We start from the raw sequence: 11525 nt of genomic DNA, 5'->3' as shown, positions 1-11525 counted from the left end.
CAGCTGATCTGAAGCGCCATGCAGTGCTAGGTTTTGGGAAGCAAGTACAATGGCAATGAGCCTTTTCAGAACATTTTGCCAGTAAAGAGACTCTCATGCAATCTTCTCTTGATGCTGATCATCTGTGGTAGCCTTTAACCTTAGTCTCATCTCAAGCTCTTTCCACCTATGGAATGCTCTCTGGTGATTTGCTGCCTTCTCATGTCATGCCAGATTTCTAGCCAGATTTTTCTAGTCCTTTGTTCCTGTAGAACCCGATGTGGCTGGAACATTAGACTGGAAGAGTTTGCAACAAAAACAGTATGCAGCATTCTGGGTTTTTGAGTACATAAGCCATGGCTTCTCCACTTTGTTACCATTGGGGATTTCATGCCAGTAACGTGTTGGATGGAAACTTCTATTTTCATTGTCTTTAGGGAACATGAAGTTTTTTACTTGCTGTGGCCCATGCAGTACAAGGAAGTCCCTTGGGCTACTGCTCAAGTGGGTCCACAGTCCTGGATCATCTAGACTTAAGGAACTAAACTCAGCACCAGCTGTTTCTTGTGCCTTCACCACACTCTTCTCTGATCTACACTTTTCTTCAGGAATGTGCATGGTTACATCCATTTCAGATGGAGATATGGATGCTGCAGTAGCTGCCAGGTCACCTGCAGGCTGACTAACTGGAAGATCAGGCATCTCCTCACCACTCACATCCTCACTGGGGCCAGAAGGCTCACCATGAACATTTGTGTCTATGTATCTCAGGAGAGCTCCTTCCTGCTTAGCTAGAAAAGCTTCCTTTGCTTTCTTTCATTTTCTTCTTTCACTCATGACTGCTGTTCTGTGCCAGCTATAGTGGCTCTCAACACTCAGTTGAAGGGGACAAATAAGCAGGCTGGTAGCAGGGCCTGAGTGAGGGAGGATATCAGTGTCTTAAGGGCCTAACTGGCTCCTACACTACTACTTCAGTGGACTGCCTGTTCTCCTCAAGTGGCTTCAGGGAAGCAGCAGGAAACAGGAAGCTCCCTGAGAAGCTGGTGTTAATCAGTCCAGGCTCCTGGGGGTGCTAGAGAGGTAAATAGAGGCTCCTCCTCCTCTCTCTCCCTGCAGCTCCTGCTGCTTTCTGTTATTCCCTCTCACCTTTTCTCCTGCCTGCCTGTTATGTCTCTTGTGCCCTCCTTCCTCCAGCACAGCACTCCACCATCTCTGTGCATCTAGAGCAGAGAGAATACATATGCACCAGCAGCAGACACAATTTTCTACACTCTGGGGCCTAGTTTCGCCCCCCCACAGTCTGACACCAGAGGTGGCTGCCTCAGTTCGCCTCATGGTAAGGCCAGCCCTGCCTCTGAGTCACAGCACCGGGTACAGGTCCTGGCACTGTAAGGGTTTGTTGTACTCCAGTACTGAGCAACCCCCAATAATTACATCTGCTTTCTAACTCTCACTTATAAGCAATCTGCAAAGAGGGGGGAAATGTGTTTGTTCCTCTTTTTGTTAACTTATGATTTGTGAAGGCTCTTTTTTCCACAAACAGAATGTATATGTATAGGGTTCTTCTTATTTTTTAGATTAGTAGTTTAAGTCTTCTCTACCTTGGAAGACTCAGTGCATATGATTTATGGTCAAGCTACAGCCCCTTTATGCTGGTTCTGCCAGAGCAAAGGTACTATAAACCTGGTGAATCCAGCCCTTGGGGTATTCCCCCAATATAAAGAGGACAGAGAGCTGATATACAACAGCTCTAGACTACGTTCTGCCACCCTCCTTACTTCTATGTAGAGAGGAAAAAGAACACCCAGGAGGATGTGGAACACAACTGTTGCATCTCAGTTCTGGTTCCAAAATCCATTCACTAAGAAGCAGGGAAGACATTGCAGTTTAGGGGTAATGGAGATGGTCAGAATTGTGCTATTTGCTGGAGCTGAAGGGGGCAATGTCATTTTTTCCTTTGATTTCCACAAATCAGTTAAAACTTATCTACACTAGGAATACAAAGTACAATTTGCACTGTAGAAAGCTGTAATGGTGCACATTAGACAGCATATTTCAGGTGCACCATGTTCACATGCAGCAATTCCTGCAACTGCTGTGGACTGTTGCACCTATCCCACTGTTGTAGGCCATACCTGACTGTAAAGTCTCCTGCTGGATTAGGATGATGCTGCAGTACACCCTATCTCAATTTCCTTTCTCCGGGAGCCATAATTCAGGCATACTTGATTCAATAATACTCTCCTTATGGCTTGGTTATTACAACAATCCTACAAAATCCTACAAAAAGTCGCAAATAAATAAAAGATACTTCTATCTCTCATGGTTACTTTGAAGTGTGCTCCTTACACTCAGTGCCCAGTCCCCTCATTTTCTCTCTGTCTTTAAATCCTCCTCATGGCAGAAGCCCCAGTTCTCCGCCTGGATCTGTGTAGTTCAAACAATTATTATCACCTATCTTGCTTTCTGGAGCTGGGTGGCAGTTTCTCTCTGTATCTTCTCCATATGGCAGTATGCCCAGCTCTCCTCCTGGTGGCAGGTAATTCAAACAATTATTATCCACCTCCTTATCAGGAGTCACCAGCTCTCTTCCTGGCGCTGGGTTGCAATTTATTTCCCTCCGCTGACCCCAGTTACTCCTTAGGCTCAGAGGATTTGGCTGCCTTCTCCTACTGGTGTCTGCTCCTTACTAAGTCAGGGACTGCATACTGCATGAGCTTTCTTATGCCTTACAGTGTCTGCAGGCATCTGCCCTGCTATGTAGGAGACCAGCATGCTGGCCCCTCCCTTCTCCCAACTCATTCCTTATTGCAGTGTTTCTCAATCAGTGTGCAGCAGATTTTTTGAGAAGCTACATTTGAGAACAAAGAAAACCTTCCCTTGCATTTTAATAAGTGTTGGAGCCAGATCACATTCTGTTCTTTTGCTCTCCAGGACGAGGCCCCTCTCAAATATTATGCATATGTCACATTCCATTCCTCAAAGCGAGGTTAAGATAGCAAATTTCAGTTCTGCCGAGTAAAGGCAGGGGAGGGTGAAGGAAGGGGGGAAAGCTGCCTTCTGCCTCACTGCCCTGCCTCCTCCAGGGGCAGAACAGCCAACCAGAGCTCAATCTCCCTCTCCTTCCCCACTCCACTTCTGTGAGCAACAGGTTGGCTCTGCTCCGTCCCTCCTATGCTAAAATGTAAGCCCCTGGAGCCACCCCCAAGCCTGGAAGAGGAGTAGGGACCCCACTTCAGCCCCGCAGGGTAGGGAAGGGGGAAGAACCCCCGGAGAAGCAGAGGTGAGGGGTGGGAAGCTGGGGGGGCAAACTGGTGGGGGGCAGAACTGGTGTGAGGTGGGGGCTGGGTGGGGATGGGGGCAGAACTGGTGGGGCCTGCGTGGGGCAGAATTGAGTGAGGTGGGGGCTGGACTGGTGGAGCGTGAGAACAGAACTGATGAGAGATGAGGCACAAGATTGATTTGGAGGTTGGGGGGCATGTTGTGTATTTGGTTGTCATGGTTTCTGTTGCTATGGCAACTGAGTTAGAGTATTATGGTCTGTAAATAAAATGGTGGTTTTGTTAGCTGTCTGCTCTCTGGCCTCAAGTGATTTCTTCCTAAACTGGCTGCCCCCAAGGATATAACAGTGGCGACGAGGATGGGATTCCGGTGCTGCTCCAGTAACAGAAGGAAGTAGAAGTCAAGGTAAAGAACAAACAAACAAAAAAGCTGCTTCTTTGCACTGACTGTGAAAGTGAAACTAAAATCATGGCTACTCTGACCAGGCCTCTGGAGCCTTTTGATGAGAATACAGAGCAGTGGCATGTGTATACTGAGCGTTTTGAGCTTTTTTGTATTGCAAATGACATTACAGAAGCAAAGAAGGTGCCAATATTCTTAAGTGTTGTAGGAGCTAAAACCTACTCCCTGCTACACAGCTTACTACACCCTGTTAAGCCAGCAACTAAACCTTACAGTGACATTGTGGAAATCCTGGGGTCCCATTTTTCCCCAAAACCACTGGTAATTGCTGAAAGATATAGGTTCCACAAAAGAGACCAAAAGGAAGATGAAACAGTTGTACAATTTGTAGCCATTCTAAAAAAGCTAGCAGAACACTGTGAATTTAAAGAAATGTTACATGATGCCCTGCGTGACAGGTTAGTGTGTGGCCTGTACAGTGAAGCTATACGGAAGCGCCTACTGACAGAGGCTCAGCTTACCTTACAGAAGGCTGTTGATATTGCTGTCTCCATGGAACTGGCTACAAGGGAGGCACAATACATCGGTGCACCCCCTAGGGTGCAAAAAGTGTCACAAGAACCGACCCACAAAACTGTGCAGAGTCAAGAATGTTACCGCTGTGGTAAGCCAGGACACCAGGCATCAGAATGCTGGTGTAAGGACCTGGTGTGTCGACACTGTGGCAAAGGGACACATTGAGTGTGCCTGTAAACAAAAGAAAAAGAGGCCTGTGGTCTGGCCGACAAAAAGAGGAACCTTGCATACTCTAGAGCAGACCCAGGATGATCAAGGAGACACCTCATCACAAGAGGAAGTGCCACTGCATGTTTTGTCTTTGGCAGCGGGCTCACATGAATACTGGGTAACCCCCTTATTGGAGGGCAAACCTATACGCATGGAACTGGACACCGGTGCAGCTGTCTCGCTGGTCTCTGAGACTGTGTATAAAGAAAAGCTACAGCATCTTCCGCTTAAGGCAACAAAAACTGTTCTGAAGGCATTATACGGGAGAAGCTGTGCCCATGGTCGGCACTATTGATGTTAAGGTGGAGCTCAATGGACAGGCCGCTAGATTGCCACTGTTTGTGGTGAGAGGTAACTACCCAGCCTTAATGGGTAGGTCTTGGCTTGGGAAGATTCAACTGAATTGGGCAGAAGTGCACCGGATGACTAAAGAAGAAACCAGTCTAACCCCAATACTAAGGAAACATGCTGCTGTTTTTAGAGATGATTTGGGAAGTATGAAGGGAATCACTGTGACATTGAACATTAAACCTGGCAGTCCACCAAAATATCTGAAAGCCCGAACTGTGCCATATGCCATCAGGCCAAAGGTTGAAGCAGACCTGGAGCGCCTGGTCACCAATGGAGTCCTAATACCAGTTACCCATAGCTCATGGGCCACTCCTATCGTTCCAATCGTGAAGAAAGATGGCTCTCTCCGGATTTGCGGTGATTTTAAAGTCACTGTCAACCCAGTGTTGTGTGCAGAGCAATACCCGCTTCCCCGCATCGATGACCTCTTCGCAGGCCTGGCTGGGGGACAAAAGTTCAGTAAGATTGATCTGAGTCAAGCATATTTACAGATGCACGTCGATGAAAAGTCCCAAGAGCTGTTGACTATTGTGACTCATAAGGGGCTTTATCGATACTGTCGCCTACCCTTCGAATAACATCGGCTCCGCCCTGTTCCAGAGAGCTATGGACCAGATCTTGTGTGGCTTGTCAGGAGTTCAGTGCTATCTGGATGACATCCTGGTCACTGGAAGAAATGAAGAGGATCACTTAAAGAATTTAGAGGCTACCCTACAAAGATTGGAAGAGTATGGCCTACGAGTTCGCAAAGACAAGTGTGAATTCTTCAAGCCCTCCGTTGAATATTTGGGACACATCATCGATTCTGCAGGTCTTCATAAGGCCCCTGCAAAGTTAAAGCTATTGTGGAGGCTCCCCCACCACGAAATGTAAGCCAGCTGCGCTCGTTTCTAGGACTACTGAACTATTATGGAAAGTTCATCTCACAGTTAGCCACACTGCTAAAACCACTTCACGAGCTCCTTGGACAGAACAAGGCCTGGAAGTGGACTGAAGCCTGTGATGTTGCATTTAACAAAGCTAAGGATGCATTGTTAAATTCTGAAGTTCTAACGCACTTTGATCCATCCTTACCCCTGCAATTGGCCTGCGATGCCTCCCCTTATGGAGTGGGAGCAGTCGTGTCACACATTATGCCTTCGGGAGAAGAGAGACCTATTGCTTTTGCTTCACGCACTCTAAGCAAAGCAGAAACTAACTACGCCCAAATCGAACGGGAGGCATTAGGAATTGTTTTTGGAATTCAGAAGTTTCATCAGTACCTCTTTGGGCGAAAGTTTACTCTTCTTACAGACCATCGACCTCTGACATCAATTTTTGGACCCTACACAGGCATTCCCCCATTAGCTGCTAGTCGTATGCAACGTTGGGCATTGTTACTTTCAGCACACACATATGAAATTAAATATCGGAAATCCACTCTGCACGGCAATGCAGATGGCCTCTCGAGGTTGCCTTTGCCGGTCAAACATCAAGATAGCGCCCAAAAGGAAATCTTCTACTTTGAACAGGTAGAGAATACACCCATCACTGGTACTCAGATAAAGAAAGCAACTTGCGTTGACCCAGTATTGTCCCAAGTTATGGACCTGGTGATGCATGGAAAATCTCGACAAACCTCTCCGGTCTCATCCGACCTTGTTCCCTACATGTCCAAACGGATGGAGTTATCGGTCCAATCTGGTTGTTTGTTGTGGGGGAGACGTGTCATTATTCCACCACCACTGAGATCACAGATGTTAGAACAGCTACATTCCGGTCACTGTGGAATAGTGTGCATGAAGGAAATTGCACGAAGCTATTTTTGGTGGCCTGGATTGGACAGCGCTATTGAAGAGAAGGCAAAAGCTTGTATGTCATGTCAGGGTGTGAGGAATGCACCCCAGTGGGCACCCCTACACCCATGGCACTGGCCTGAAAACCCGTGGCAACGTATTCACGTTGACTTTGCTGGCCCCCTTGAAGGAAGCATGTTCTTGGTGGCAATAGATGCCCATTCTAAATGGCCAGAAGTCTCTATAATGCAGTCCACTTCTGCAGAGAGTACTATCCAAAAACTACGAGGATTCTTTAGTCTTTTTGGTCTGCCAGAACAACTTGTGAGCGACAACGGACCGCAGTTCGTTTCTCAGGAGTTTCAAAATTTTATGAAGGCAAATGGGATACACCACATCACGTCAGCACCATATCATCCGTCCACCAACGGATTAGCTGAAAGATTTGTGCAGACATTGAAAAACGCTTTGAAATCAGCAAGGGGACAACACTCCATTCAAAAGCGTCTTGATATCTTCTTACTTTCCTACAGAAACACCCCTCATGCTACGACCCAGGCATCCCCAGCCTTTCTAATGTTGGGACGACAGCTGCGCACTTGCTTTGATCTGCTGAAACCTTCTGAACCCCGACAAACTGTGCAACATCAGCAGCAATATCAAGTCATCAGACGGGCACCCAGAGCAAAAGACCGAACCTTTAGCCCGGGACAGCCAGTTTTGGCTCGGAATTATACTTCCAGAGCTAAATGGGTCCCAGCCACAGTCATCACTCAAACAGGACCTGTTTCCTACACAGTCCGGACTGCAGAGAATGTTACCTGGAGGCGACATGTAGATCAGCTGTTGCCAGGTCATGCCAGTCCTCAGGACCCATCTGCAGTTGAGGGGTCTGACTTCACCTCTTCTGGTGAGGCACCGAATCACGAGTCACCTGTTCCTGACTGTTCTCCTCCATTACTGCCGGCGGCTGAGATACCCCTTTGCCCAGCACGAGCTGATACCACCTCCTCACCCGTTCGTGCTGCGGACCCTGAGCCCCTAGTGCTTTCGGGTGCAATAACACCAGAAGTTCGCCGTAATCCACCTAGAGACAGAAGGCCTCCTCATCGGCTGGATCTCTAGCTAGGGCGAACCCACGGTTATGGGGCAAAATAATCCCCAGGGTTTAGCCGGGAATGGAGGCAGTCTACCCTCCTTCTCTAGTCTAGTGTGTGTTTGTTTGTTTTTATTTAGGGGATGTTCTTATTAGAGGGGGAGGAATATGTTGTGTATTTGGTTGTCATGGTTTCTGTTGCTATGGCAACTGAGTTAGAGTATTATGGTCTGTAAATAAAATGGTGGTTTTGTTAGCTGTCTGCTCTCTGGCCTCAAGTGATTTCTTCCTAAACTGGCTGCCCCCAAGGATATAACAGGGCAGAATTCATTTCTGGGCAGAGATGGAATGATGTGGGGGTGAAAACTCCTGCAACAGGGCCAAAATCCTCATAGCCAATACATTTTGGAGCATGGGCATCACTAACACACTCTCTCTCTGGGAATGGGCAGGGGCAGTTCAGCAAGCGTTAGAATGAAAAAGTCTCTTTGTAAATAACCTCATGTTTTGGAGGACAATCCCCTGACTTGTTGGGGTCTGACTCATTTATTTTTTGATCTCTTGAGGTTGGCAATACTCTGAGTGGGACTTAATTAATTATATTGCATTTAAAAACAGTTGAGAGAATTACACACACTTGGGAAGACTATTTTAGGAATGAGAAGAAATGTTTAATTATTAAGTGCTTATCATCCAAAAATATTATTCTCAAATGCATGTCACTTTCTCCACTGAGCATGCTTTTGTCCAGAGTTCTTATATTTAGCTTTGATGTTTGTTAGTTTCCACTGCTGAAAATGTTAATTCTGGCACAAAAGACAGATCACAATCTAATGTTAACCACCATGGTTGTTTTGATTTTGACCCTACTAGCCCTGTTCTGGATTGGCTCATGAATATTCGTGAGATCATTTGGAGACAATTTGGTGGTGTGTCTCTAAATAGGTTAAAATATCCAGTTGTGCTGTGGCAGAGGAAAGTTTGGGAACACTGCCTTTCTGGCTGGGTGAGAGAGGAGCCTTGCCCAATCCTCTCTGCAAGACTCCAGGTCCCAGACCACTAGGGTATGTCTACACAGCAAAGAAATATGCATAGCTGTCTAGGGTTGCCAGGTGTCCAGTTTTCAGCTGGAACGCCTGGTTGAAAAGGGACCCTGGCGGCCGTTAAAAGTCTGGATGGCTGCCCACAGCAGGGCAGGCAAGGTGCCTGTCCGGCTCCGCATGGCTCCCAAAAAGCTGCTGGCATCTCCCTCTGGCTCCTAGGCTTAGAAATGGCCATGGGGGCTCTGCACACTGCTCCTCCCACCAGTGCCAGCTCCGCAGCTCCCATTGGCCAAGAACCATGGCCAATGGGAGCTGTGGGGGTGGCGCCTTCAGGCAGGGGCAGTGTGCAGAGCTGCCTGGCCGCACCTCTGCCTAGGAGACAGAGGGAGATGACAGCAGCTTCCTGGGAGCCGCCTGAGGTAAGCGCCACCTGGAGCCTGCACTCCAAACCCCTTCCCATGCTCCAACCCCCTACCCCAGCCCGGAGCCTCCTCCTGCACCCAAACCCCTCATCCCTGGCCCTACCACAGAGCCTGCACCCCCAGCCCAGAGCCCGTACCCCCTCCCACACCCCAACTCTCTGCCCCAGCTTGGAGCCCCTTCCCACACTCTGAACCCCTTGCCCTCAGCCCATAGCCCCCTCCTGCACTCCAAACCCCTAATCTCTGGCCTCACCCCAGAGCCCACACCCCCAGCCCAGAGCCTTCACCCCCAGTGCGTGGAAATTATAACTTGGGGCAGAAAGCTGTTGCATATCTCTCTCCACATTGAGGGAGGGGGCAAATTTTATGAACTTACACTGTACAGTTCCCTGTGCAGTGCAAGACAGTATATTTTTGGGTTTACACTCCAGATGGGGGTGTGCACTTGAGTATTGTAGTTCCTTAGCTGAGCCTACCCATGCAGAGGTGATCTCAGCATCTGTGTGTATACCTGCAGTTGGGTGTCTCCCTATCTATATGTTTGCTGGGTAAGTGCAGTCTGAAGCCTGAGCGAGGGCTTGGCTGGTTTGCCTTAGTTTAAAGGGAGCCCGGGCTGGTGGGTCAGGTGGGTTCAGTGGTACCCCACTTTCAAGTGGCACCCCAGGGGGAACCTGTCACAGTTCCATTGGACCTGCAGTTAGTGAATCGCTAATTAGTGCCCCAAAATGGTTATTTAGACCAGTGGTTCTCAACCAGGAGTACATATACCGCTAGGGGTATGCAGAAGTCTTCCATGGGGTACATCAGCTCATCTAGATATTTGCCTCGTTTTACAACAGACTATGTACAAACTAAAATTTCATACAATTACTTGTTTATATTACTCTATATACTATACACTAAAATGTAAGTACGATATTTAAAAATGAGAAAGTAAGCAATTTTTCAGTAATAGAGTGATGTGACACTTCAGTATTTTTATGTCTGATTTTGTAAGCAAGTAGTTTTTAAGTGAGGTAAAACTTGGGGTACGCAAGACTAATCAGATTCCTGAAAGGGGTACAGTAGTCTGGAAAGGTTGAGAGTCACTGATTTAGACAATTAGCTAGCAGTAAGTGAAAATTATTGCAAATGCCTGGCACAAAAAAAAGAAGTCAATTGAACCCACTTTGAAACTGTCCCATAATGTATTCATTGCTGAAACACCACCATGATACTCCCAAGAGCTGCCAGATCATCATAGAATATCAGAGTTGGAAGGGACCTCAGGAGGTCATCTAGTCCAACCCCCTGCTCAAAGCAGGACCAATCCCCAACTAAATCATCCCAGCCAGGGCTTGTCACGCCTGACCTTAAAAACCTCTAAGGAAGGAGATTCCACCACCTCCCTAGGTAACCCATTCCAGTGCTTCACCACCCTCCTAATGAAAACGTTTTTTCTAATATCCAATCTAAACCTCCCCCACTGCAACTTGAGACCATTACTCCTTGTTCTGTCATCTGCTACCACTGAGAACAGCCTAGATCCATCCTCTTTAGAACCCCCTTTCAGGTAGTTGAAAGGAGCTATCAAATCCCACCTCATTCTTCTCTTCTGCAGACTAAACAATCCCAGTTCCCTCAGCCTCTCCTCAGAAGTCATGTGTTCCAGCCCCCATTTTTGTTGCCCTCCGCTGGACTCTTTCCAATTTTTCCACATCCTTCTTGTAGTGTGGGGCCCAAAACTGGACACAGTACTCCAGATGAGGCCTCACCAATGTCGAATAGAGGGGAATTATCACGTCCCTCGATCTGCTGGCAATGCCCTTACTTATACAGCCCAAAATGCTGTTAGCCTTCTTGGCAACAAGGGCACACTGTCAACTCATATCCAGCTTCTCGCCAACTCTAACCCATAGGTCCTTTTCTGCAGAACTGCTGCCTAGCCATTCGGTCCCTAGTCTGTAGCAGTGCATGGGATTCTTCTGTTCTAAGTGCAGGAATCTCATTGTCAGATTTCTTTTGGCTCAATCCTCTAATTTGTCTAGGTCCCTCTGTATCCTATCCCTACCCTCCAGCATGTCTACCACTCCTCCCAGTTTAGTGTCATCTGCAAACTTAGATCAACCTCTAATAGTAAAAAAAGGTCACTCCTAAGACAGCAAAACGATGTGCTGCAAAAGTTACTGTAGCAGAATAGGAGTACTTGTGGTACCTTAGAGACTAACACATTTATTTGAGCATAAGCTTTCGTGGGCTACAGCCCACTTCATCAGATGCATAGAATGGAACATATACTTTAGGCTATGGCTACACTTAAACTTCAAGCGCGCCGCGCGCCGCCGGACGCACAGCGCGAGCGTAAGTGTAGTGTAGTCAGCGCCAGCGCTGGGGAAGCTTCCCAGCGCTG

Source organism: Mauremys reevesii, linkage group 1, assembly GCF_016161935.1.
Source record: "Mauremys reevesii isolate NIE-2019 linkage group 1, ASM1616193v1, whole genome shotgun sequence".
Lineage (NCBI taxonomy): Eukaryota > Metazoa > Chordata > Testudines > Geoemydidae > Mauremys > Mauremys reevesii.
This window is presented reverse-complemented; position numbering follows the sequence as displayed.